Below are 27,078 nucleotides of genomic sequence, written 5' to 3'. Positions count from 1 at the left end.
ATCGATGTGATGATATTAAGCAAACTTATCTCTTAAAATATAAAAATAAAAAGGAACAGATTAAGAAAAAAAGTACAAAAAAACCCTCATAGACAGAGATAGCAGTATGGTTATTATCAGAGGGAAAAGGGGTGGGAGAAATATAGAAGAGGGTATAGGGGTGATAAATGGTGATGAAAGGAGACTTGACTTGGGGTGGTGAACACACAATACAATATACAGATACAATATACAGTATTCTAGAACTGTTCTTCTGAAACGGAATGATTTTATTAACCAATGTCACCCCAATAAATTCTAATTAAAAAAAAGGAGGTTGCCACAGAGGGTAGGTAACCTATGAGGACCTTCCCTTGGCTCATTGCATCCATTCTGCCTACTGCGGATTCTGATCCCTTCCCATAACCCTAAGAACTCCTTCAGTGGTTCTCAACCTTCCTAATGCCGCGACCTTTAATACAGTTCCTCATGTTGTGGTGACCCCCAACCATAAAATTATTTTCGTTGCTATTTCATCACTGTAATTTTGCTACTGTTATGAATCGTAATGTAAATATCTGATATGCAGGATGTATTTTCATTGTTCGCGACCCACAGGTTGAGAACCGCTGAGCCTGCTTAGATGATGATTGATAACTCTAAGTAGAAAAAATTAAAACAGATAAATCAAGATCTGGTATATGTATAGGGTTATGTCGTCTTGAACAGAATTTCATTCATGAACGTTTATCAAGCAGCCTACTGTGTGTATGACACTGTGCTAGAAGCGGGCTCTAATGGAGAATAAGAGAAAATAAGAACAAAATTGATGAACATTTTATGAAGTCTTTATTATGTGCCAGGCAGCATACGAGATGCACTACCTTATGTCTAACTCAATAACTGTCTGAGTTAGATTAGTCCATTTCATAGATGATAAAACCTGCTTAGTGAGATTTAAACACATGCCTGAAGTAACCCAGTAAATAATAGAGATCCAGTTTTGTACCTATGTCGTCTGTCTCCAGAGCTCCTCAATCACTGCACAGAAATTAGGCACCTCTTCTCCTCATAGAGCTGAGAGTATAGCAGTAAAGAAGTCAAGCAGAAAACTGTTAAGAGTCCTGGGTAAGGGCATGGGTAAGAACATCTGTTGCAGGCACCCTAACTTACCATTTTCCTGCTGGGGCACAGGGGAGCCCTCGCTGTGGCTACTGAGCATTATAACTCCTATCCTGATTGGCCTCAGTGTCCAGCAGCTGAGAGGGGCTTTTGTGGTTTAGAGCTTTTGCAGATGCCTTCAGAGCAGAAATCACCAGGACAGCCTTCTTGCAGTTTTCTTTAAGAGCCAAAGGAGGGGTAGGGAACTGACCTGCATGGGCCAGCGTCTCCTGGCTTTCTCAGGTCCTGGCTTCTCTCTCTCTCTCTCTCTCTCTCTCTCTCTCTCTCACTATTTTGTCAGACCCAGGAGATGTGATGCTGATATAACCCCAGGCAAGATCTGCCCTTTATGGCTAATAAGAAAATATCTCTTGTCCTTGCAAAGAGATGGTGACCCAAAATGAGAAACGGTGGGGGCCATGAGGAGAGACTGCTCATGGTGTAGCTGTTTTCCTTCCGTAGATTTCAGCTCTCAGGGTGCTGAAATCCTTATGATTCACTGTTTGAGGAATCTTTTCAATTTTCATGGAGTCTATGCAATTGACTTGCTTGTGGCTAAATTGAGGTAGAGATGGACAATCGGCACTACCTCTATAGAATTTGCTTGGCTGCAGAGAACTTACTGCTGTGAGTATTGTCTCCAGCCTCAGTGGACTTCCCAGAGGTTGCCTTTGAAAATTTCACACCCAACCGTTTCCCACTCCCTGAAGGTTTAGAAGAGGAGGGCTCTGAAAGAGAATGGTTATTTTTGGTAGGAAGTCAGTGGTAAAGAGATGATGAGTGGGACAGCCAGCCAGAGGGAAAACAGCATCTTCCCAGCTGGCCTTGCGTCTTTATATTTTGTCCTCTATTGTTTGTAGTGAATCCCCCAAACCTCAGTCATATTGAAAGCAATCCCATCAGAATCCGAATTGCATAAAGAGTGTTAAACCAAATCAACTCAACATTTAAAAATAAAAGACCTGAGCAGGACTCAATTTGCCTCTCCTAGACTCTGACCCTAGGAAAAAATGCAAACTCTTTATGTTTTAGTTTCTTCCATTATGGTGGATAATAATAATAATAATAATAATAATAATAGTTTATTTCACAGAGTTTTTGAAAAACTCAAATGAGATAATGCATGTGAGAGTGCTTTGCAAATTGTAAAATATTGTACAAAGCTTAGTTATTTTTGTAGAAAATACATATGGATTTTCTGCCCTTTTGAATTATTCATTTTCTCTTTCTAATAGTCTGAACAATCAAATATTTGATTGTTATCTTGCTTTCTTGGAACTCTATAAACTTTCACATGAATTATTTTATTTTCATGCCATGTTTGTGTTGCTTACCAAAAAAACCCAGTTTGAGTTGCCTAATATTTAAAATACGTTGGGCTCTGTCTTCTAGGCTTCTTGGCATTTATTTTTTAAGTTACCTTTTGACATGAACTTGGAAAAATTGTGAGAGAGGAGAGATCGATGATTACTTATCAGAGCAGAATAGACTTTTGAAATAACCTTTGCTCCCGATTCTGCATGTTTGTCAACAGGAAAGCGGTTGTGGGTTAGAAGAAGTCGCCTTGTCCCACCTGAACACCGAGGGTTTCGTTCTGAATGCATGGCCTTTTCTAAGCATAAGACTTAGCATCCTTGTCAGGCAGCCGTGTCATGCCCGAGGGGCCCATGTGAGTTCTGGGGCAGCTGAAACTAGGTGTCGGGAGCTGATGTCTTGCCTCGAGCTTGTCACTTCCCTTGACAACATGGCCTGTCACCCTCGAAGAGCGGTTTTATTTTCAATGCAAACCATTTTACTGTGGTAAAATATACGTAACATAAAGTTGACTGTTTTAACCATTTTTTACAAGTGCATTTCAGTGGCATTAAGCGCATTCCCATTGCTGTGCAATCAGCACCACCATCCATCTCCAGAGCTGCGTAGGGTTGTTCATAGAGTGAAATAAAGACATTTCTGTAAATGAGAGGAATGCATAACACACCATAAGAAAAAAAAAGTATTGTTTTGACTCATTTTGCCTGGAAGTTTAGCAGAAGGGGCAAATATGAGCTTCAAAGAGTTGCTTCATTTCTAACTGGTTCAAGGAAGCTGAGCAAACCACTAGTATCCCCTTGGAGGGATTCAAATAAATGGTGTTGCCCCCATGGTCACAATTGTGTGGAAACAACTTCCTGTCAAGAGAAAGAGGTGGATTCCCTGCATATTGAAGTCACGTCCAACCTGGGTTTTCTGCAGATTTGCATCAGCCACTTCCCCACTTGAATCTACGCTAGAGGACAGCATGTCTCCCCAGCTGGGCATGTGGGACTTTGGGGTTGGAAAAGATGAAGGAGAAATGGGAAGAAGCCCAGGATGCCTAAGGAATAGGCTTAGAAATAGTTGTGGGGAAAATTCCTATACAGAGTTTGAATGTTCTTAGAGATGATGGGTAGGTAGCCTTCTCACTTTATCCAAACCAGTTTTTCATCTTAAATTTACTGGAAGATTTTTTCCCCAGCTTGCCAATTGCAATATGGAGCAGGCCCGTGCATTCATTAGTAAGTACATGCATAAAAGCACGCTACTCAACAGTGAATATACTTTCCTGATCTGGTTAAAGTATATATTTAGGAAGTTGTATTAAAGAGAAGACATAATCTAGAAATGACAAGTTGCTTAAGGTGGTAGAAACCGATAGTAGGGGTCTCTGTCTGGGGATGCTATGCTTGGGTTATTCTGGGAACCGCTATTCTCTTGTTCAATTAAATTTGTAGAAAGAATAGAGCTGTGTGTATCTGCTTGTGTCCTTCACTCATCTAGAGGAGCAGAGTGGAGGGCTAGTGTGTTCACATGTGCTGTTCACTAGACTCCCATGGCCCCGCGGATTCAGAGCACAGCTGTGTAATGGCTGGGAGGTTGGTCTGCAGATGCACCGTGAGAGGAGCCGGAGAACATACTGATGGTGGTGAATGTGGAGATGGCAATGGGCACTACGTATGAAGAGCTTACTGCATATCTGCCGCTTTGCTAAACATGTTAGCTGTTTTTGCCTTTTATGTATTTTTATTTTTTAATATATTTTATTGATTTTTTTTACAGAGAGGAAGGGAGAGGGATAGAGAGTTAGAAACATCGATGAGAGAGAACCATCGATCAGTTGCCTCCTGCACACCCCCTACTGGGGATGTGTCTGCAACCAAGGTACATGCCCTTGACCGGAATCAAACCCGGGGCTCTCAGTCCCCAGGCTCTATCCAGTGAGCCAAACCGGCTAGGGCTCAGTGGAATAATCTTATTTGCCCTGAGGGTGCTCTTCGTTTCCTGCTGACTCATGTAATTTTATTAGGGGGTCTGTGTTTCTTAGGCTGGACCCCCAGGTCAGCAGGTCAAGCCCCCCTTGTGTTAGTGAAAGCAGATAAGACCTCTGACAACAAGTAAACTTTTGGAGGGGCAACAACAGGGACGAGGTAAGCGGGTAGGGTGGGATCCGTCATGGCCTCTAGGAAAGCATTTCAGAAAACAGGCCATACTAATGCTGCGTCAATGGCATCGCCTTCCTTGAAGAAACGCCTCTCCTGCACCGGGACTTAATGTAATGCCCTCTGCCTTTCTGTAGAATCAATATGAGACCTGGCCCTGGAACAGCATTTCTCGGTCTCTGACAAAAATCGAGTGCAAGGTGTTTTTCCACTGTGTCACTCAGAGTTCTTTTTATTAATCCTGTCCAGTGCAGCTCCGAAAGATCTCTCGCGGTAAATGTCTGCTTAAGTTTGGTTCCAAGGAAAATGCTCTCTGGACCGATGAATTTATATGCTTTCTGCTTAGAGGGAAGAAGCCAGATAAGCCAATGTCCTTTCCATTTGCCTCACTGGCACAAGCTCGGAGCCAAATGCATTGCCCAAGTGTTATCTGCTCCACTCAGATGCCTGGAGCTCCCTTCCTTTCACTCCCTCTACACGATCTCTGTGCTGACTTACTCTTATATGACTTGCTTTACTTGGCCCCCTGTAGTCTACTCAGTAGGTAAGGCACACATCGAACAGGGATTTTTTTTTGTATGTTTACCTACATAGCTTTCTGTTCATCTCTCTATTGGTTGGTCCTTCTTGGGTGTTTGGGCAACAGGGTGGAATTTACTGATACTTGAGAACAAACATTACAGATAAATGAAACAGCTTGATAGCTCCATGTTTTTGGACTAGGTATTGAAGGGCACATAGAGAAAGGAAGGGAAAAGAACTTTGCATTTGGAAGATATCAGCCCAGCTGAGGGGCCCACCTGCATCTTCATGCCCTGCCTTCTCACACTCACTTGAAGGTGACCCAGCGACATTCGCCAGCTGTCTGAAAAGAAGTACTATCAACAGAAAAAGTAGGGACAGAGTTCAATAGGGACTCAGAAGAGCAAGGAATCTTTTTTGTTGTTGCTATTGGGAAGTCAGAGAGGAGGTGACATTGGTTGAGCAAATGAAGATGTAAGGAAGAGCAAATGCTGAGTGTGTTCAAGGATGGAGAAGTGGTATTTGTTTAGTAATTATCTCTAGGGTAACAGAGTGAGAGAAATGAAAGGTAAGTCAGGAAGATCTCACCACATCCCTTGAAAAGTATATAATGTTTTCATCAAAGAGGGACTACTGAAGGATTTTGAGCAGGAGTTTATAACATAAGATATGTGATTCAGAAAATAAAACAAAACAAAAATGAGTTGAGCACTGGGGTAAAGAAATTCCATCAATTGAAAACCCAGGTAAAAGTTTATTATAATAACACTAGAGGCCCAGTGCACGAAATTTGAGGCTGCCGGCTACCAGCCAGGGCCTTCCTTCATTCCGCACCACCCCCTGGTGGTCAGCACACATCCTAGCAAGTGATCAAACTCCCAGTCGGTTGAACTCCCAAGGGGACACTTTGCATATTAGGCATATATATATGACAAATAATACTGTTAATCAGGATGTTTCTATCTCTCCCTATTCCTTTCTCTCTGAAATAAATAGAACTATATTTTAAAAATAATAAATACCTTAATTTATTCAATTCTCGGTTCCTCATCTGTAAAATGAGGGCAAGAGCTATATCTACCTTAGATTTGTTGGGAAAATAAATGCATTAACTCATGCGAAGTGTCTGCATGGTATCCGCAAATATGCTAACCACTCAGTAAAGCATAACTTTTCAATTTTATTAGCTTTTCAAATTGTATATGTAATTCAAAAATCACCTCTGATTTTTTCTCATACAATCTAATAATTAAGAATGGACTTGGCGTTTGAGTGCCTCAATTCTACTCTATCTTCTCCTTTCTTTATCTTTGGGCAAATTATAGAACTTCTTGGACTCTCAGCTTCCTAATCTGTTAAAGAGGGGAAAGTCTAGCTCTTGGATTTTTTTTTAAAATGTTAAACTATGTAATACGTTTAAGAGAACTTTAGCATCGGGCTTGGCACAAGGTACACCTCAATCAATCTGTGCTGTTATTGTAATTATGAATGTTATTTGTAATAATATGGTAACTACATTTCTGAGTTTGCGTTCTGTAGCTTGAGGACTTATTTCTTTCCTTTGTTAACACACTTTCTTCCAAAATAGTGCATCACGGGAATGCATCCTGCTATTTGATGGGAAGGTAGCTGTGTAGGCCTGCTCTGAGTAGATGAGGGCGGAGGGTTCAACAGGGAAAGGATTGTTGAAGCTGGAGTGGGCATCGGCGGGCACATGGCACAAGGCCTGCTGAAAATTGGCTTTTGTTTTTGTATATTTCCATTTCTCCTGTGTCGGGGGCTCCTGGAGGAGCCCAGCGCTGACAGGATTTGTGTTTCCATGTCGTGTGCCTGCCTGGGTTAGTGAGATGCTCAGAGACCAACAGTAATGACAAGAGATCATGAGGGACAGGGGGTCTCCGGGGCGTGGAGAAGCAATGTCAGAGAGCCAGGGGTCTCTTTGCAGCCAGAAATGTATCTCCACCGGCACATCTCACTGTGGGGATGATGCATCCAGGCTGGCTGTCCACGGCTGCTTAGCAGGAAGGCGACGAATATTCTATGTCTGTATTAAGCGGAACCATCTATTCCAAAATCGTTGACATTCTTTCCGCCGCTGACCTTTCCTTTTGCCTCTCTTTTCCCCACACTTCTCCTTGCATGAGTTCCGGAGGTGGGTAAATCTTCCTTTGCTACATGCCCGTGCTGGGGAAATTGGCTGGCTCTGCCAAGTGTGATTGGAGCCGTTTGTTTTTAAGCTGCACATAAGCATCGGGTGAGATTTATAGCACTTTCCGTCTTGCTGAATCGACCCACTGGGAGCCATTAAAGTTTTACTGCTCTCTGCAGTTGCCTGGCCAGAGTGGGACTGAGGGCCCTGCAGTGGGAAAAGCTTTTTTCTTCTGTTGGTTTCTTCACAGGGAGTCCTGGGTCGGGGGGAAGAGAGGCAACACCGCTTTGTTCAGGCTCCTCCTTTTGGTCCCAATCCTTTTCCCAACCGCACCGGACTATTGAGATGACTCCCCATATGATTTCCACTGCATGCAGTCTCCTCACTCTATCCAAACCTCCCCCAAGGTCCCACCTCTTCCAGGAAGTCTGCCTGTATTGATCCAATGACCACCAGGAGTTTCCCTGCAGCTCCCTTACCTGTCCTGGCTGGACCCCCGCCCTTTTTCGTTTCAGTTGTCCTCGTCTCAGGTTTTCATAGCTATTTTCCTTCGGACTTGCAGCTGCCCTGTATTGCTGGATACATGTACAGATGCTCTGGTCTTGAATCCTAAAGTTGCAGACTCCTACATCTGAAAAAAGGTATTAAGATGTTTTCAGTTCATCTCAAGCAGTGAATTAATCTACCCAGACTCACAGTGCATGAGGCCTTCTGAGGCCTATACTTGAGGGAGGGTCGTGGAAATGTGTGCTCTATGCCAGGTGAACAAGGAAAAGCATTTCAGGGGTGACCTCAACGCTCTCGCGCCCTCACTGGGCCTTGACCGACATGTGTAGACAAGGTTGGTTTCCATCCCAGGAGCCTACCACCCTTCACTGTCCATCAGTGGCAGTTATTACATGTTTACCGGGTGCTGGGCAACCTGGGGGGCCCCGAGGCAGTGGGCACACAGGCCCTGAATCAAAGGCATCCTCTGACCAGCACCTGGAGTGACAGGATGGCCTGGGTTCCGTGATCATTTCTTCAGTTACAAGGGCCAAGCCTCAAGCACAACATGGTAAGACGCACCCTATAATGACAACCACTTATTCAGGCACTGCGCTCGATACATAAATCATTTGACATTTATTCCAACCAAGGTCTCCCCCAAGGTGAATTTTAGGTGCATGCTATGGACAAGGAAACCAGGGTTGAAGGATGCCTTGACTGGCCCCTGCGGGTCCAACCAGCAGGTTTTGAAGCTGGGTCGGGAAACTAGATGGAGGCCTCCATCTCATTGTGAACCTACCAGCCTCAGGAAGGTGGCCGGCTCATCCGTTTCCCAGTGTAGTGTCAAGCTGCTGTTCTCTCTCCCCTGCAAAGGGCCCAGCGAGCACAGAGGAGAAAGAAGGAGGACCTAGGAACCAGCAACTATTTCAATGTGACTTGCTTGGTTCTTTTGTTGACCCAGTGAATTTAAAAAAGGACATCTCAGAGGCAAAACAGGAGTGTGGGAGTTGAAGCCATATTTTTATCTTCCAATTATCAGGAGATTGTAATCATGGGGAGCACCCAATGAAGTCCAGCGGGACTCCTGTCTTTATTCTTGCACTGAGGAGGCCACCAGGTTAAGGGGAGAGGGAGGGAGCCCTTTGGAGACAGCAAGAGAAAGAAATAGTTCCTGAAACTGGGAACTGGCCGGTATGTCTTCTAATTTAATTACGCATCTTTCCCTGAAATTGTTTATGGTACACTAGGCTATTAAATGCGCCATAAGCAAACTGCTCGTGAATGAGGAAGTGGATTTATTTGTTTTACTTACCACTCCAACAAAAGTCTATTTCTTCCGCTAATTAAGATCCCATTCGCTAATTTAAATGTTATGCTAATTAAAGTATAATTCTGAAAATGTAAAAGGAGTTAAAAAGAAAAAGAGAAAGAACAAACCGGGTTGGCCTTTAGGAATTACATGAAATTTATCGCGTTGTAACAATGGGTCGCTGGGTAAATTGTTCCACGTGCCCCCCATGCTGTGTTCGGGCTTCTGCTCACTCCAGCCCATACTCACACTTTGGGGCATTAACACATGCTTCCCGCTCCCTCCCTAATGGGAGCTCCCTCCTGATGGCTGAGGATGAGCTGTGAGCTAGATCCTTGAAGCAAACATTTAGACTTTCTTCAGCGGGGCCACACACAGTGTCGCAAGCTGCTGTCGGAGTTGATGCCTAGAGAGACAAAAAGGAAAACATCTGGATTTCTGCTTTCTAGCCAATTTCCGGAGCCAAGTTGCTGCCTCCCTAGCTTCTTCTCCAGCCCTCCCACACAAGATCAGGCATCCTACAGATGACAGAGATTGTAATATTTTACAAGAAGGAGGGCAACTTTTCTTGGCCAAGTTTATGTTTGCTGCTTCTGGCGTGAGCTCAGGGATGGGTTCTGGTGGGCGCTGTGGACGGCTGATCATGACACGGGCTCAGCCAGCTACCTTCTCCCAAACCTCCGCCTCCTCATCGGTCAAATGGAGGCTGTTGGAAAGACTGAAAGTGCTCCCTTAGGCAAGCACCCAGCAGGGTAACCGAACACAGGCCGCCTCCGTGGCCTCCGGCTCCCTCTCTGCTGTTCTGAGGCTGCAGCGTGGGGCTGGGAACGGACTCTGGTCTTCCTGGGGGTCCAGGGAGAGAACACTTAGCCTCTGCCTCCTATTTGGGCAACGCGCACGTAGCCAAATGCATTCATCTTGTATTGCTGCCTGATGAATTATCCCAGACTTAGCAGATGAAAGTAACACACGCTTACCAGCTAAGGGACCTGGGTAAGTTACCCAACTTCTTATGAGTAGGAGAACTCTGTGATCAGACTCCTGTTTTAGAAGAGGGTCCTTCCCACGGTTCCAGCAGGGCACGTATGGGAGGAGCTGGAAGGATGGTGCTCAAGGGTTGAGCTTTGGTCCGGGGAGTGGAGCTGAGATGGCAGTGAGATGAAGGTGAGGGCCAGACTCCAGCAGCAGCCAGGAGGAGCCTTGTCACCTGGATATGCAGGGAGGAGTGGGAGGGATGGAGAAAGCACAAGTTTAACTCCTGGGTGACTGAGTGGAGTTTGGTACCATTCACTAAGGTGGGGAAAGTAGAAGAAAGGATGGGAAGATGGCAAAGAGAAGACATTTAAAATTTTCACTTTGAATTAGTTGTCCTAAGGCAGCGGTTCTCAACCTGTGGGTCTCGACCCCTTTGGAGGTCCAACGACCCTTTCACAGGGGTTGCCTAAGACCATCCTGCATATCAGATATTGACATGACGATTCATCACAGTAGCAACATTCCAGTTATGAAATAGCAATGAAGATAATTTTATGGTTGGGTCACAACATGAGGAACTGTATTTAAAGGACCAGAAGGTTGAGAACCACTGTCAGGGCTCCTTGGTGTCTGTGGGATTACTCTGTGAGCGGGGTTCCGTGCTCCAAATTCCAGGAGGTCGCCTGGAATAGCTGAGGGTCAGAGACACTATCTAGGAGCAGGGTTCCAGGGGCGGTTTTAAAAACTCTCATACGCAGTGAAATAAATCTGGAGAGAGGCCTCTCCTTTGTCGGGCTGGATGCAGTGGGGTGACAGGACATCGATCGGGAGGAGACAGATGGGAGGAAAGGCCCTCATTGCTCGCTGAATCAATGCTCCCTCAAAGACGGCAACAAACAGGATTAAAGGTTGAAAGACATTTATTGAGGGGCGAATCTGAGTGTATATTTTATTAGTGAGCCACGGGCTTGGGTTTACAGAAATGCCCAGCCAGGACACTGCCAAGAGCAATAAATCAGGGCTTTCGTCTCTGGCTGGCTGGCTGCCTGGGCAGTGATGGGGGTATAACCCCAGGCCAGAGGGATGGAGGGGCACGTTGCCCCAGTCCATCTGGGGTGGGACTGGGGGGTAGAAGAGAAGTAGAGAGGGGAGGATTGGCCCATGCCCGTCCTGGCCTCCTTTTCCCGTCATTCACAAATGAGATCAGGTGTCTTGCTGCATGGGTGGATGGCTGCCTCCAGGCTCTCAGAGAATTAGAATGATCCCCACCCCTTCTGCCAAAACCATTTGCCTAACCTTTTCCCTGACTGACTCCGAAGCTATTAAATGTATGGCATCCACACAGCTGGCTGGTAATTGGTGGCCAGAGCTTGATGAATGAGCATTATGCTAATGTCGGGTCAGGAGGCAGATGCTGAGTAAAGAGCCCAAAAGGTAAGCCGAGTCACGACACCACCTTCCTCCCGTCTGCCTCCCCGCATCAGTCCGAAGCTGGAGGCAAGTGGAGGAAAGGACAGATGGAGGAGATGGCGCATCTCTGCCTGGCACTCACCCTGGCTCATGGCGTCGGCAGGGACCGGCTCTCCAAGGAGGAGCGCCCACCCTGGAAAGGTGGGCTCCAGCTCTGAGCTCGCTCTGGGGAGGTGCCGGCAGCTGTAGCTTGTGGGTGCCACATTTTCCAGACTGTGGTGTCTTTTCCTAGGACTCTGGGACATTTATGAAGGAGTCATGAAGTGCCCCCGCATGAACATGTCCATGTAACGTGTTGGTGTCCAAACAGTGATGGAACTTGGACCAGCAAGTGCTGCATCAGGACTCCTGGGCATCTTCCCTCAGTTGACAGGCAGAATGCCCTCGAGGCAGGTCCTCCCTGTGCCTTTGCCTGAGGGTCCTGCATTCTCTCTCTCTCTCTCTCTCTCTCTCTCTCTCTCTCTCTCTCTTTCTCTCTCTCTCTCTCTCTCTCTCATCCCTCTCTGTCCTCTACCTTACGTTCAGAAATTCCTTGAAGGCAGCGGTTCTCAACCTGTGGGTCACGACCCCTTTGGCGGTCGAACGACCCTTTCACAGGGGTCGCCTAAGACCATCCTGCATATCAGATATTTACATGACGATTCATAACATTAGCAACATTACAGTTATGAAGTAGCAATGAAAATATTTTTATGGTTGGGTCACAACATGGGGAACTGTATTTAAAGGGCCAGAAGGTTGAGAACCACTGCTTGAAGGTCTTCTCCCTCTTTCCCTCATGCTTTGTGCTTTCTCCTTTTCCCTACATGTCATCAGAGACGAGTCCCCGGAGTAGTTCCAAGTGCATCTTCTTCCCGAGCTTGGGCCACACCTCCAGGTGCAGATCCCGTGACCTCTCAAGGTCACCGTGCACCAAGCTGAAATTTCCCTTCTATTTGGTACCAGTTACCACACATGTACTTGCTCCCCTGACACAGAAACAGAAGCTTCGGTTTGAGCTTGCTTCTTGCACCACCCACGCATCTCCCTCTGCTCTTTCCATCTTCTCAGGGTCTGCCCCTTACTGCGGCCAGCTCCCACCCTCTCTTCCACGTGGTCTCACAGTCCCTACCTCCTATCCAGTTAACGCGTCCAAACCATCCACATGCGCTTTTCATGTCTGAGCGGCACTGCAGTTTGTGTCTGTACCAAAATGCATGTGGCCGATCCTCTACCCCTGGAGTCTGCTTGCTTAGAATTTTTTGCCCTCATAAATATGTATGAATGTTCTCAATTACCATCAGAGAATAAATTTTTATTGCCTTTCTTCTTTCTAGTTAATGTATTTATAACCTTTTAATGCTCAAAATATTTACATCTATTTTTATTACAAAAGGCACATTGCCATTTTTCAGTCTTGTGTAAACCTAGTCTTTTACTGAATCTGACTCTTTTAAAAAATATATATTTTTATTATTGATTTCAGAGAGGAAGGGAGAGGGAGAGATAGAAACATCAGTGATGAGAGAGAATCACTGATCAGCTGCCTCCTGCATGCTTCCCACTGGGGATAGAACCCGCAGCCCTGCATGTGCCCTGACCAGGAATCAAACCGTGACCTCCTGGTTCATAGGTCAACGCTCAGCCACTGAGCCACGCCGGCTGGGCTGAATCTTACTCTTTTACCTGCAGCCCAGTCTGACACCTTTCTCTCCTGATCTCGTCATGCAACATGACATAAACACAACTGGTTATCTTTTTCCTTTTTGCTCTCTGTAACAAACCTTCTCTACTTAGCCATGTTTCAGTGGACAGACCCGGCAATAAACTTCCCCTTACCTCGCCCAGGTCCTTGAACCAAAATATTATTTTCAACTCTTTGAAGGGCCTGCAAACAAAGAACAGTGGGGACCAGCCTTTCCTCTTGAGATTCCTGAGGTACTTTATTAAAGGACCACTGTGTGCCCAGCACTGTGCTGGTTGCCATGGGGACACAGAGATGCAGTATCTCCCTAAAGAGCCAAGAGCTTATTAGGCAGAAAACTAGACAAGATGCTATCAAAATTGTGTTGAATTGAATAGAAGCTACCACCACAGCTACCGCTCAAATAGGAGGAGGGAGAGTTACAGGAGCCACTCAGGGGACCCCAAGTTCAGTCCCATGGCCAGGCCTCTTAACGTGGTCACATCAGGGCAAGGTTCCAGACCCTGGACACCACCCTTTAGAGATCAGGTTTTTATGTTCAGTTTTCAGGTCATCTCTAAAAATAGCTCTGGACTTAGAAAAGGTGGCAAGCTTGTGTGGCGAGCACACACAGACACATTTGTGACAAACATGCACGCATGTTTGTGACAAGCACACAGGCTGTCAGAGATGAGTTCATCTAACAGAGCAGGAGAACTCAGGGGAAGACTGTGGGGGAAATGGCTGTGAAGGTGGCCGGCTTGGGGTGTGCAAAGGTGCAGGGAGGAGAGAATGTGCTAAACAGAGCAATATAGTGTTAACTGGTGGTTTCACACTCTTCTGTGAAAATACTGTATTTTTGTAACGGTTTTAGTTCATATTTATTATCCCATTTTACAGATGAGGAAACTGAGTCTTGCACATGAAGCGCCTTGCTTCAGGGCCATTCCCAGTTCACACGGGGTGCATGGGCTCCGCGGAAATGGGCAGTGAGAGTCTAGAAGGAAGATTGGGGCCAAATAATGGCGGTGTTTGGATGCCAAGGTTAGCAGTGTATATGGAAAGTTCACTAGATGAAGAAGGAGGAGTGAATGAAAACTTTTGATCAGAAATATGCTTTATGAAGATTATTCCAGAAAAACAAAATAAAAATGCCCATAGGAAGGTCAGACTAGTAGCAGGGGGATTTGTTAAGAAGTTACTTACTAGTCAGTGCCCAAAGCAAAAATACTCTAAGGAGGGAATCCCACCAGTTCACAGAGGTGTATTCATGAAATAGTCACATTACCCCCCCACCCCATTTTAAAAGACGGCTTTATTGAGATATAATTGACACGCGATAAGTGACACATATTTAACCTGTACTTTTTGATAAGTTTTGACATTTGTTTACAATCACCACAGTCAATACAGAGAATGTATCCATTCCCAGATGTCTCCTCCTACCCCTTGTTAATCTCTCCCTTCTAGCCCTTCCCACCCATTCAGTCCCAGACAACTACTAATCTGTTTTCTCTTACTAGGGTTTTATATAAATGAAATGATGCGGTTCCCATTCTTCTTTGTGTAGAATATTTTTGGGCCAAGCATCATTCATTTGAGATCCATTCATATTATTGTGTCCATTCCTTTGAGTTCCATTAAATTGATGTATCATGGTTGCTTTATTCATTCACCTGTTGATGGACGATTGGGTTGCCTATAGTTTGGGATGTTACAAATGAAGTTGCTCTGAACATCTGTGTTCAAGTCTTTTTATAGACATATGCTTTCATTTCTCTTGGGTAAATACCAAGGAGCAGGATGGCTTGCATCATACAGCGGGCATACATTTAAATTTGTAAGTAACTTGCACAGTATTTTTGTTAGTGGAAAATCAGAACTAATTTAAGTTACATGGTTAAATACGCGATACCTGCATCTGATGGGAAACTCTGGAGCCACTTAAAAATAACTATGGGTTTATATTTGACAGAAATATGACCACAGTATCAGTGGAAAGGCAGGTTATATTGGTTTTTATTTACATTTTCACCCAAATCTCGACAGCATTATTTTATTTTATTTTTGATGAATGTTTGGGTGTACTTTTCAGTATTATTTAATTTGTTTTCATAATAAGAAAAGGTATCTTTACAATATCCCCCTCCAAAACTAATAAGACTATTCTAACATTGGAAATTGGAAAGAAAGTTTAGATCAAGAGGTCCTCAGTAGTAGAGGCAGTTTTTGTAGTATGGTTTCCCATTCCAGTCTTATGAAATGGAAAACCATATCCACATAGTATTGTTTTAACTTTTAAAAAAAATATATAAGCTACTGCATATACTTTTCCCTAAAAGAGAAGAGAATTTTATTTTTTGGTATACAGGAAGCAGCAGCAGAATCAGTGTTAATAATAGCTTAAATATTTTTAACTCCAATGCCTAGGAATAGTAACAATGGGTGTGTCACTTATGCAGATCTATGCAAACAATGATTTAAATTGAAAGAGGAAGGCTAGGTTACTCAGGAATGGCAATGTTTGTTGGATTGTGAATGTGTCAGGCGGGCTCTTTGGCACAAGGACACTGAAATGAGGAATGAAGGATATTGAGCTATGAGAGGACCCAGCTGGTCTTGGTAGAATGACATTGGGAATTCCAAAGTGAAGCTAATATGATGACCATCATTTTTAAAGTGCTTTATAGTTTTCCAAACACATCCACACACATTAGCTTGCTTCGTCTCGTGAAACCCTGTGAGCAGGCAGGATAGGGTTTTGTTTAATCCCCAGTGTCTAAAGGAGAAGAATCAGGTTCATAGAAGTTAAATAAATTAGCAAACATTAGTAGAGCTTTTTAAAGATTTATCAAGAGCTTTCCTGTGCATTTTCCTCATTTAATCTCACAACATCCTCAGGAGAAAAAAGGTAAAGATATAATTTTCTTCCTCTCTACCCATTTTCAGATGAAGAAATTGAGTTTAACTTGAATAAAAACACAGATGATGGACTGACTGATATAAGATTTAAACTCTAGACTTGGGTTCTAAAGTCAATGATCTTTCATTTACTCTACAACCATGTTATCCTTGGAGTCCCTTGTTAGTGAATATCAAAGTCAGTGCTTAACTCCATTCTTTTTTTATTTTGGTTAATCCTCACCTGAGGATATTTTTCCATTGATTTTTAGAGAGAGTGGAAGGAAGGGTGGGGGGGGGAGAGAGAGAGAAACATTAAGTAATAAGAGACACACATTGCTCCGTTTCCTCCTACACACACCCTCATCAGGGCCAGGATCAGGCCTGCAACCGAGCTACATGCCCTTGACCTTGAATTGAACCTGGACCCTTTGGTCCTTGGGCCAACGCTCTAACCACTGAACAAACTGGCCAGGGCAACTTCAGTCTTCTGACTGAATTTAATGCTCCTTATCTGATACCACATAGTTAAGAGAGTGTTAATGCACGTGTATTTTACCTTTTGTTATTGTTCTATTTACTATAGTAGAAAGCTGAAGAAGTTGTGTGTGCGCACACACGTGCGTGCACGCTTATTGAATGGTATAGAATTGGGAACTCTTTTCAAACCCTTGGAATTTGGAGTGCATGGCATGGAGTTGTAGAATGATGTATTGTTTCATTACAGCTCATGACTTCCTGTACTTTGTGACAATATCTTATGTCATGATGAAATATGGTGTGTGTGGTTAGAAAAGTGCAGATATGCCAACTGGCCCTGTGCTTTGATTCAATTATTTACTGCTACTGCTCTTATCCAGCTAAAAAGCTTTCCTCTCCTACGGCGTGTCTCAATACGACTAATGGCTTGGCCTCTTGGTCCTTTTGAAAATTCTTTTGGAGGGCTTCCCTGCCTTGACAAGTTTGAGGATGATGTTCATTGCCGTATTGCCTACTAAGAGTGAAATGATTGGCTTTACATTACGTCTTTAAGGGTTCTCTTCTCATTTGTATTTATCCTCAGTATTTTTTTCGAAGGACAAGTGATGTCTACGCTGACATGGTCCTACATTTAAGTTATTGCGTAACAAATCATTACATTTGTTACAAGCTAATCTGGGCCCATACTTTCCCTTTTTCTTGGAAACAAGAGGGCAACCGAATGCCCTTGGAGTTGAGGTAGCCTTTTCAATCATTTGAGACTTGGTGGCACTAGATCTGACTAGTGTAGATGTTTCCAGATGGGATTTCTTGGCCTCCTGACATAATTAAGAATACCTTTGATTTTTAGCATTACCCGCATTTTAGAAATCCATAGGGATTCTTCCAGAAGTTCTAAATGTATTTAATTGTGTAGCTATGTTATCTGACATAGAGACGTCAGGGAAGGAATCCAGTATCGAGGACAAAGTCTCGAGTCTTCGAATCCAGCCCTTTATTCTGCCAAGCTGAATAATATGCTGGAGAGTACCAGCATCACTCTGTAAGCTGGGTCACGTCCAGCGTGGGTACCTCATTAGTGTTTCTATATCCGCACACTGAGTTTTCTGAATGAATTTCCAAAGACTTCGGGATGTTTAAAAAATTATAGGCATTAACTGACTCTATCTTATATCCCTCTTCCTCTTGTGCTCATTTGAATACCCTTCAGAGATAACTATGGGTGCTGCTGATGGATGGGGTGGTCTGTCCCTTGTTTCGCCTGGCTTTTTTACGAATGCTCATTTTTATTAATGTTCATTATTTATTCATCAGAGGTTGTCAGCAGCCCTAATGTGGCTCAAGAACAACGCTAACATCAGAGATGACACTAAATAACCGGAAGCTATTGGTGTAGATTGAGAGAAAATGAATGGGCTCAATGCTCGGGTCTCCATTTTTCAGGCTCCACTCACTTTTCACCTTTGAAGCTGTTACCTGCGGTAGCTAGATAGTAAGGGGGGAGCAAAGGGCATCAGGCATTGTTGAGCCTAATGGGCTGGGGAGCATGAACCTATTCGATTCATCAGGAAGCTATAGACCCATTCACACACTCTGGGGGCCTTCATCCTGTTGGACAGCAAAATGTATTGTTGCTGCTGCTAAGGTATAGGGATCTGGGTCTTTCTGAGAGGAGGGATTGATGTCACCCTTTAGCTGGGAGACGTGGTACCTATTCCAAAGACATTTCTGCATCCTTGGCCTTGATGCTTCCCTGGCTTCTCCCTATCATGCAGGTATAGTTCTGGAGAAAGAGTTATTGTTTTCTTCCTGATTTTGAGCCGTGGCTCAGCGTATATTTTGCCTGCGTCTTGACATTTCTATCATGTTCTTCAGACCCATGGAACTCCGTTCTTCCCCAGAGGGAAGGGGTGGGAAGTTCAGCTCTGGCTTGGACCGTCCTGCCCTTCTTTCTTCCGGTCCCCTGAAAGGAATTGCTGACACTCACAGCTGATGGTGCTTAGTCATGCAGGCTCATGCTCGCGACCCGCTCACCTCTGTGCCTCCAACAAACAGTGCGGGCTGGGCTCACAGCCTCGCCAGGCTCTCCCAGCAGGATTTGTATATCTGGCCTGATTTACGCATTTTTTCCTTCCTGCCAATAATTCGTGAAGCATTTGTTGAGCAGTGAAGAGGGGGGCAGGTGGTGACATATATCTGTGGCACTTAGCCTGTTTCCGGAGATCAGCCCATCCTAAGTGCAAGATAAAATGAAAGAAAGAGCAATGATGGAGTGTGGAAGGCAATGTTGGTAGCCTATAGTGTCTACCGCCCCCCCTTGTTAGCTAATAGAACCCCTTGTTTGGGCCAGCTGATGCTTCCCACGGATTGACTATGTTCCCTGATTCCCCAGCCTTGTCTGGAGCTGTTGATGGTCACATGACCTAGTTCTGGGCAAGGGGATGGAAGTGAACGCTAGTTTCCAAGAAAGCTTTTTCATAACCAATAGAGGCTCAGTCACCACGGGTGTTGCTCTTTGCCCCCTTTCTTGCCTCGAATGTCAGCAGAACACGAAGCCCACAGGCAGCGTGTAGCAAGCTGGGGTGGTGCCTGGACCCGGATGGCCTCTCTGAGAACCTCGACACCCGTGACTTTCTCCTCCCAGACTTCATGCTTGATGAAAAGATGAAATCTTTGTTTAACCCACCGTGTGTGGGGCTGTGACTTCCAATCAGAAGCCCTCCTGATGCATGTTGTTGGCACCAGGGAGAGCTTCATCGAGGCTGCTGAGGCCCAGGCTGGTTCTGCTGACTTTGCATCAGGACATGTCCAGCTGGTGCACAAAGGGACTGAGCGCATGTGCCAGTGTGTGTGTGTGTGTGTGTGTGTGTGTGTGTGTACACACATGTGCGTGTTGCTGAGAGACACACAGGAATGGGAGGAAGAGGAGGAGGAGAGAGAAAGGGAGCAATTGGAAGTGGTGGAAAGGAGCATGAGGATGAAGATGAAGAAGAAAGGTTCAAATCCTGGGGATAGCTCCCAAAATCAAGTATTTGGAAAAGATGTAGCTTAAGAGTAGGAGTCACAATAACACTGTCCATTCTCTTTACTCTGTTTAAGGTGCACAGGCTCCTTCTGCTCCCTGTTCGCACCCCAGTTCTCTGCCAGCCATTTTCACCTGCCAGGAGGCCTCATTCACTTTTAAAAAATGTATTCATGTCACACACATTCACAGAGTCCTCACTCAGCACCAGGCATTATTCTAAGGACGGAGAGAGCAAAGATAAAACGGAGGGCTAGAACCCACATTCATGACAGGGCCTATTCATTTTGCAACAATTAATATACAAAATTCCATTTAATGTTTAACATAATATTGCACATTTGCTGGGGAGCGGGAGGTAAGAAGAGGTGCAGGAGGGTAAAGGGGGGATAAATGGTGATGGAAGGAGACTTGACTTGGGGTGGTGAACACACAGTACAGTGTACTAATGAGGTGTTGTGGAGTTGTGCACCTGAAACCTATATCATTTTTGTTAACCAATGTCTCCCAAACAAATTCAATAGAGGGAAAACAAAACAAAAAACCCCCAACATTTTACAGAGGGGGAAACTGAGGCTTAGTTTGAGGGTAAGTGACTTTCCCAAGATCACACAATGGTTGGAGACAGGGTTTGGCAATCCCATGTAAGGTCAGCGTCTGCTTGCTGTCTGCTAACTGGGCTACTCATGCCTGCCTTTGAGGTGCTCCCAGTCTAATGGAGTGAAGACAATAGGAAATAGACTCATGAACAGCGTAGCTTTGGGGTCAAAGGGACCAGCGCTGGATTCCCAACCCCATTACTCGTGAGTTACCGGCATTAGCAAGCTTAGCCTTAGCCTCTTTGTTTGGGAAGAGGAAATAATATCTACTTCACTGGCTAGAATTTCATGATGCTTCATGTGGTAGCTGATAATAGAAGGTGTGTGTTGGGGGGCCACAGAGTGTGTGTGCAACAGGCCTTTAACTTCCTGAAATACAATGTGATAGCCTTATTATTCGTACTTGTGAAGTACTGCTATTTACAAATAGAAGTAGGCACTGAATAACGGAAAGAAATCAATCATAACATTTGGGCTGGGACTTAAAGGACAACAAGCCCTCGCTAATCAGAGAAACAGAAGGGGTGGGAAGGAATGCTCTCTGGACTGATAGCTTGTGTGCAAAGATGCAGACATGGTTTAGCATCAGGTGTTAGAGTCAGGGGCACGGCAAGCACTTGGTGTGGCCTCGGGAACAGGGAGGAGAAGAGGTGTGTTTGAGGTTGGCCTCTGAAGGCCTCGGGGTCAGACAAACCAAGAGAGAGGAATGAGTGAGGAATCAACTCTTCCTCAGGAGAAAACAGCCTTCTGTTTGGCTCCGAACACAGCTCCCAGGAGCTGGCAGGAGCCGGGTCAGAATCCATGGTGTTGGCCCTCAGGGCAATTCCTGAGGGCAATTCCTTTCTCCTCCCTGTCCTTGCACCCTGTCACATCTCCCTTCACAGCTCATCTGATGGTGGCAGTGCTTTCCCAAGCAGGTGTGGGACTGCACCTGAGCGAGGAAGATGGTGCCTCTGCATTTCCCTATCACAATAGCATCTCTTAAGAAGGAAAAAGCTCTAATGGGCGGCTCTATTACAGTAATAGCCCAAAGCATTGCTTTCAAGTAGTATTAAAGAAGCAGAGAAGAGGAGCCGGTTACCCATGTTGGGGGAGGGGGGACCTAGAATTCTCATGTAAGGAGAAATGATCCTAAACCAGTTCAGACTGGGCATATGTGGCAACATGTAATAAGAGAATTCACCAACAGGCCACAATTCTGCCCCAACTCTTGGCCCTTCACGCTGTTGTTCTGAGGATGTCTCTTTTCCATGGTCATATTTTGTTCCTCCCAGGAGGCCTCCTGAAGGATGTGTAGAAGAGCAGTCTTGCCTTGTCTGTGAGAAGCAAAATAGAACCCCACACTCATTACCTGACGGTTTTCCATTGGCTCTTGGGTCCCCTTCTATCCTCTCTCCGCCATAGAGAAATGCAAAACTTGCAGCTTTGGCCCCAGGCCACTTGACCAACCTAATTTCTTCCCTGAGTGCTCCTTGGTGAGGCAGACTTTGCCCACTTTTAGGATGCCCAGTGGGCTTAGAGCAATGTCCTCAGAATCTTACCTAAGTCATTAAGCTCCCACATGATCACTTTGTCCCCTGTAAATGCAGAAGCGCGTGCCTGCGCGCCCTCCATCCTCTGAGCAACCTTGGAGCACAGAGCTGTGGCCGTGGCATTGTCTTGCTCTCCTTGTTAGGGACTGACTGAAGGGTGGACACGCCCAGGGGGGAGGGAAGTAAGGGGAGACAGGAGCTGGTGGGGTGACATGCTGATTGTTCCTCTGGGGTGGGCCCTCGTGTCACTACTGTTGGGTCCCGTGGGCGATGGCTGTGTTCCTGTCATCCTTCCACCTTGGCTACCTCCTTTTTCATTTCTGGCTTCCCAGCCTAAGTCAGGGTTAACATGTGTGACTAATATCATATCTCCCCAAGATGTTCCTCACCCCGTTCCCTTCAGACAGCTCTGTCTTTCCAGGCCCTATTTCATTTATCTCCATCAGAGAAAGACAGGATTTTTCCTTGTGATTGTGGCAGCTTGACAAGCTTCTTTTTTTTTCCGAGTGAATAGTCCTGTTTGTGACATCAGGGGAAGGGTGCACATCCCAGAAGACCCCAGCCCAGAGTCTGAACCTCCCGTGGCAGGTCTGTGTGGGCTCCTGGGCCTGTCTGCTGGCAGGCAGCCTTGGAGGGGAGGAGAGAAGGGGGCAAACAACACACAGAAAAGGGGTATTTCCAGTGGGGAGGGGGTTGGGGGCTGTTTCTTCCAGCTGCTTGGCTGTTTGCAGCATAGCCTCATTTCAAAGCAGCTAATTGGCTCATTGAACCTAGCACATTTCCTGTTCATTCTCCACACACACCTCATGCCCTTTCCACAAACCAACATCTTTTTCAAAATCCCAAGTAACTCTGCCTCTTGCAGAAAGCCTGTCACATCAACTCTACCTATGAGGTAGATAGTTGTGAACAGTGGGAGCAAAATGCACGTAGTAGTGCTTTGATGGTGCCAGATCAAGACTCAGCTCCCCTGACTATACCCTGTTTAATTCCTGAAACCATCACAGTAGCACCACCACCCTGTTCAGGTTGCCCGTGAAAGTGCCTTTGTACGCTGCTCAGATGAGCCCTGTGGTGGCAGTACCTTCCCCCTTAGCAACACTTCTGTCTTGCGACGCCCTTTGGGTTATTTTACGGAGCTACGTGTTTCCCTCAAGAATCATGGCCGAGCCTCCTGCTGCTTTGCCATCTCCCATGTTGAACATGCTGTTCTTGTGTTGAATGCATCTCAACAACTGTGAGAAGTTTGTAGGAGGAATAAATTGTACCTGTGCCTTCCGCTAAGCAGCAGCTACGTCCGACTTCTGGGTGATGTGCTATGGGACGCAGAGGTGAATGAGACATGGTGACAACTCACCAGGAGAATGGAATGAGAGAGCTGGACTTGCCTGTGAATGATGCCACGTCAAAGGAATGGAACGTGAACACTGAACTAGGGGTACAAGGGATCACAGAGCCGTGCGTTGGACCTGTTTGTTCCAATCCGTGTCTGAGATCCCTTCCCATTCACAGACTCACACCTTCCTTCCTTCCTTCCTTCCTTCCTTCCTTCCTTCCTTCCTTCCTTCCTTCCTTCCTTCCATCCATCCATCCATCCATCAACATTTACTAAAAGACTTGTATCTGCTTTCTCTCCACAAGTGTTGTCAACACCATGTGTTCCCAGGTATGGAGGTTCATTTCTCCACCTCACAGCATCAAAACTACCTCAGCCTTCTGCCTGCATCTATGCTCAACTCTTAAAATTGTCTTCATTCCCAAGCCCTTCATTTGTGTGCTTTTTGCAAAGCCTTTGCATGCCTTACAGGGAGAGGAATTGCATGGAACCTTGTGCAAGCACTCGGCTGTGACTTCTGTTATAACCGTGTAGGAATAATTATAATATTAGGTCCCATTTGATGTAGTTGGGGGGGGGGAGGTTATGGAGTTGGCCCTTTACCTCAGTTGTGCTACCTACTTACCATATTCTGTTAAGAAATATATTTACCTTATTTGAGATTCAGTTTCCTGGTGTTGATGATCCATCCTGGTGGGTAATTAAACAAGAAAATAGCACAGTACCCAGCACCTGATGGGTGTTTAATAAATGTTAATTCCCATCTTTCTTCTCATCTAATTGGATTTTAAGCTTCTGGGGATCAGTGCTCATTGTGTTTATCTCTGCATTTCCCATTGTATAATCACCCAGCTTTACATTCTGGGTTTACATAATATTTGTGGAACAAATAGAGACAGCCATGAGCAAACAAATAGAAAAATGAGCAAATGAAAAAGTTTTTCTTGGAAAAAGACTCTGAGATCTTTCCCCGGTTATCATTCTCAAAGTTTCAGTCATACCGGCAAGTAATCATTCCGCGTGTCCTCTGAGAAGTCCTGAGGGTAACTCATGCATGAAGTGTGCTTCACACCAGGAAGAAGCTTACGGTTTCGTGGAGGACACATTCACAAACACCTGGTCACCACACAAATGTATGAAAGAGCTGGGCAGCTGAGGGCCCGCTCTGGCTGCGTTCATTCCTGGCAATGCAATCTCTGGACGTATTGCAGCCTCTGTATTCTCCTCTGCACGATGAAGGTAGGGGCTTGAACAACTCCACTTCGTGGGATGTTTGCAAGTGTTAAGTGAGATGTGCCCAACAGAGTGTCTGACCGTAACAGTAGCCAATACCGTGATTAACCAGATAAGACAGCAGTGCCATCCTGTGGGGCTTAACTTCCAAGCAAATGTCACTCGTTATGTAGAATCCTAGCAAACGCACACCATTACGAACAGAATAAAATGATATTCCTGACCGCCATCATGGGCATCGGTACCAACAGGTCCAGCTAGAAAAGAAAGTGAGGAGAGTGGAATGTGGGGGAGGGGGCATACCAGGCTACATCACAGAGTGGTTTAAATGTCAGGCAAAGGCATTCGGAATTTAGCTTCTAGAAAATAGCAAGAAAATAACAAATGAACATAGAGGGAATGTGATTAGAACTCTGTTTGGGGACAGTAAGCTAAGTTCCCTTTTCAAATTCCTCAGATATGACTCAGAATAACTCCAGTGTTCTTTCTAAGATGTACTGGGCCTCCCCTCCCCATATTATCACCATCCATTAGCCCTCACCCCCCAGCTGGCTGTTGAGAAGCCCAGCATGTCCCAGTCTCAGAGCCTTGGTCCCTGCTGGTCCCTCCATGGGGGGGAGCTTTCCAGGCAGGTTCCTGGAGGGCACATCCTTCCCTCCCTTCAAGTCTCTGCTCAGAAGGCCTTTCCTGATCCCCTGTCTGAGCAGCCCTGCCCCTCCTCAGAGCACTTCCGGGTATTGGCATCTTACTCGGCTTTTGCTTCCCTCAACTAGACTGTAAGCTTTATGACAGGAGAAAGTTTCTCTTCCTATTTCCCGACTCCCCAGAACAGGGCCCAGCATAGAAAGACAGTCACTAGATATTTGTTGAATGGATTAATCATCTAAATAATGATAATTGAATAAGAGGCTCATCCAAAAGCACAGACGTGAGGTGAGGCCTGAAACAAAGGCGATGATGGGAATAAAAAGCAGCACGTGATTCTGTGGCTCAGGTATGAAATCTGTGCTGTTGACTATGTAGGGAAAGCCCCATAATAAGTACTGAGAACCCAAGTGAGACCAGATCCCAGCTCCTAGGATTACAAGGAAGTTTATTGATTCCTTCTACAGGGAGGCCCTGTGAGATGAACTAACTGCCGGCCAAGCCTGGCCAGCGGGCTGTTTGCACGGGTATTTATTTTAAAAACTCCGAACATGACCCGGATGAGACCTTGAGGTTTCATAATTAACACGTGTCCTGTTCCCGCCACACCGGTGACACTGTGAATTTGTAACCACAAAAAACCTAGACAGATTCCATGCCAGTTGTGGCTGTAATTAAAGCTATTTGGAGGGCTGAAGGCTAATTTAAAGGTGATTGCCAGATGGGTTTCCCTAAAAGCTCTGGTGTGACAATTAATGATAGTGCAAGGCTTCATTGGCTCAAGTGACACGAGAAAAAAGCCACAGAGGAGGAACACACGCTGATGGGAGTCTGTGTTCACATGGTGACGAGCCATCTGAAAACCCTCTGCCATCTTCTTCTCACTGTACCAGAGGGAGAGGCAGCTCTAACCCTGGCTGTGGACAGGTGAGGGTGTGGAGCCATTTCAGCCCATTCCTTTTGTTTAATTGTGTGATGAAATCCTGTTGCAACACAACACTTTATTGATATCTGGAAACTCGGTAGCTTAGAGTATAAACCATTGAACATAACCACAAAACACAATACACCTTTCACCTGTAGTGAGAAATTCTATGCCCCAGCCCTAGCATTTAAAAGCTGTCCAATTATACTTTTCCTTTTAGTGTTTTATTTTTAAATATTTTTATTGATTTCCTAGAGGAAGGGAGAGGGAGAGAGAGAGATAGAAATATCAATGATGAGGGAGAACCATTGATCAGCTGCTTCCTGAATGCCCCCTACTGGGGATCGAGCCTGAAACTCCTGCATGTGCCCTGACTAGGAATTGAACCTTGACCGCCTGGTTCATGAACCACTGAGCAACACTGGCCTGGCCCAATGATATTTCCTAATACAATAAATGTAGTGGTGGTGGTAGAAATGAGGCAGCTTCCTGTGGAATCATGCTATAAGATATTTTTAAGCTGTTGGTGAGGAGAAGTTCCAGTTTGCTTTAATCATCCCTGTCATTACTAATTGCCTGCTTTTTGCCTCGTTCTACAACGGAACCCCTTCCCCACCATATGTTGGAAGCCTGCAGAAATTTTCTTTCCTGACTAGCAAAATCAACTAGGTTCTACTGAATGCCTATTCCATTTAAATCCTTTTGGCCCTTCTTCTAATACAGAGAGAAAAAGAAAGCTGATTGGCATGGCCTTTAGGAAATAGCACGCATCCGAACAACCAGGGATTCTGTAAATTGTAGACCTCACTCACCACAACTGCCAACTGCATATGTATAACCTGTAGGCACCTGGACTAACTTAGACTGAAATCTATTTGAAATGGCGGGAAAGGTAGCCACTTACGATTCTCTCATCAGATGCCATCTTTTTCTTAGGAGGCACATTGAACCACTTCAAATATTTCTTAGAGTCCTAGAGCTAAGAGTCTCTATTGGAATCATGTGGTGCCTCACAGGAGCACTGGGCTGAGAGTCAGGAGGGCAAATATTCCAGAACCAGTGGTGCCTCTTTCTGAGCCAGGAGTCCTTAGGCTAAATACTTGCCCAGAATCTCAGCCCTTCATCCGAGTGCTGGCTTTGCTCTAAATGGCCTAGAACATTAAATAACTTATTGGAGTGAATGGATGAAATAAACTGAATGTATTTAAAATGCAAACTTTTCTGAATTAA

The sequence above is a fragment of the Myotis lucifugus genome, unplaced genomic scaffold (genome assembly GCF_000147115.1).
Source record: "Myotis lucifugus unplaced genomic scaffold, Myoluc2.0 scaffold_229, whole genome shotgun sequence".
NCBI lineage: Eukaryota > Metazoa > Chordata > Mammalia > Chiroptera > Vespertilionidae > Myotis > Myotis lucifugus.
Note: the sequence above shows the minus strand (reverse complement) of the source record.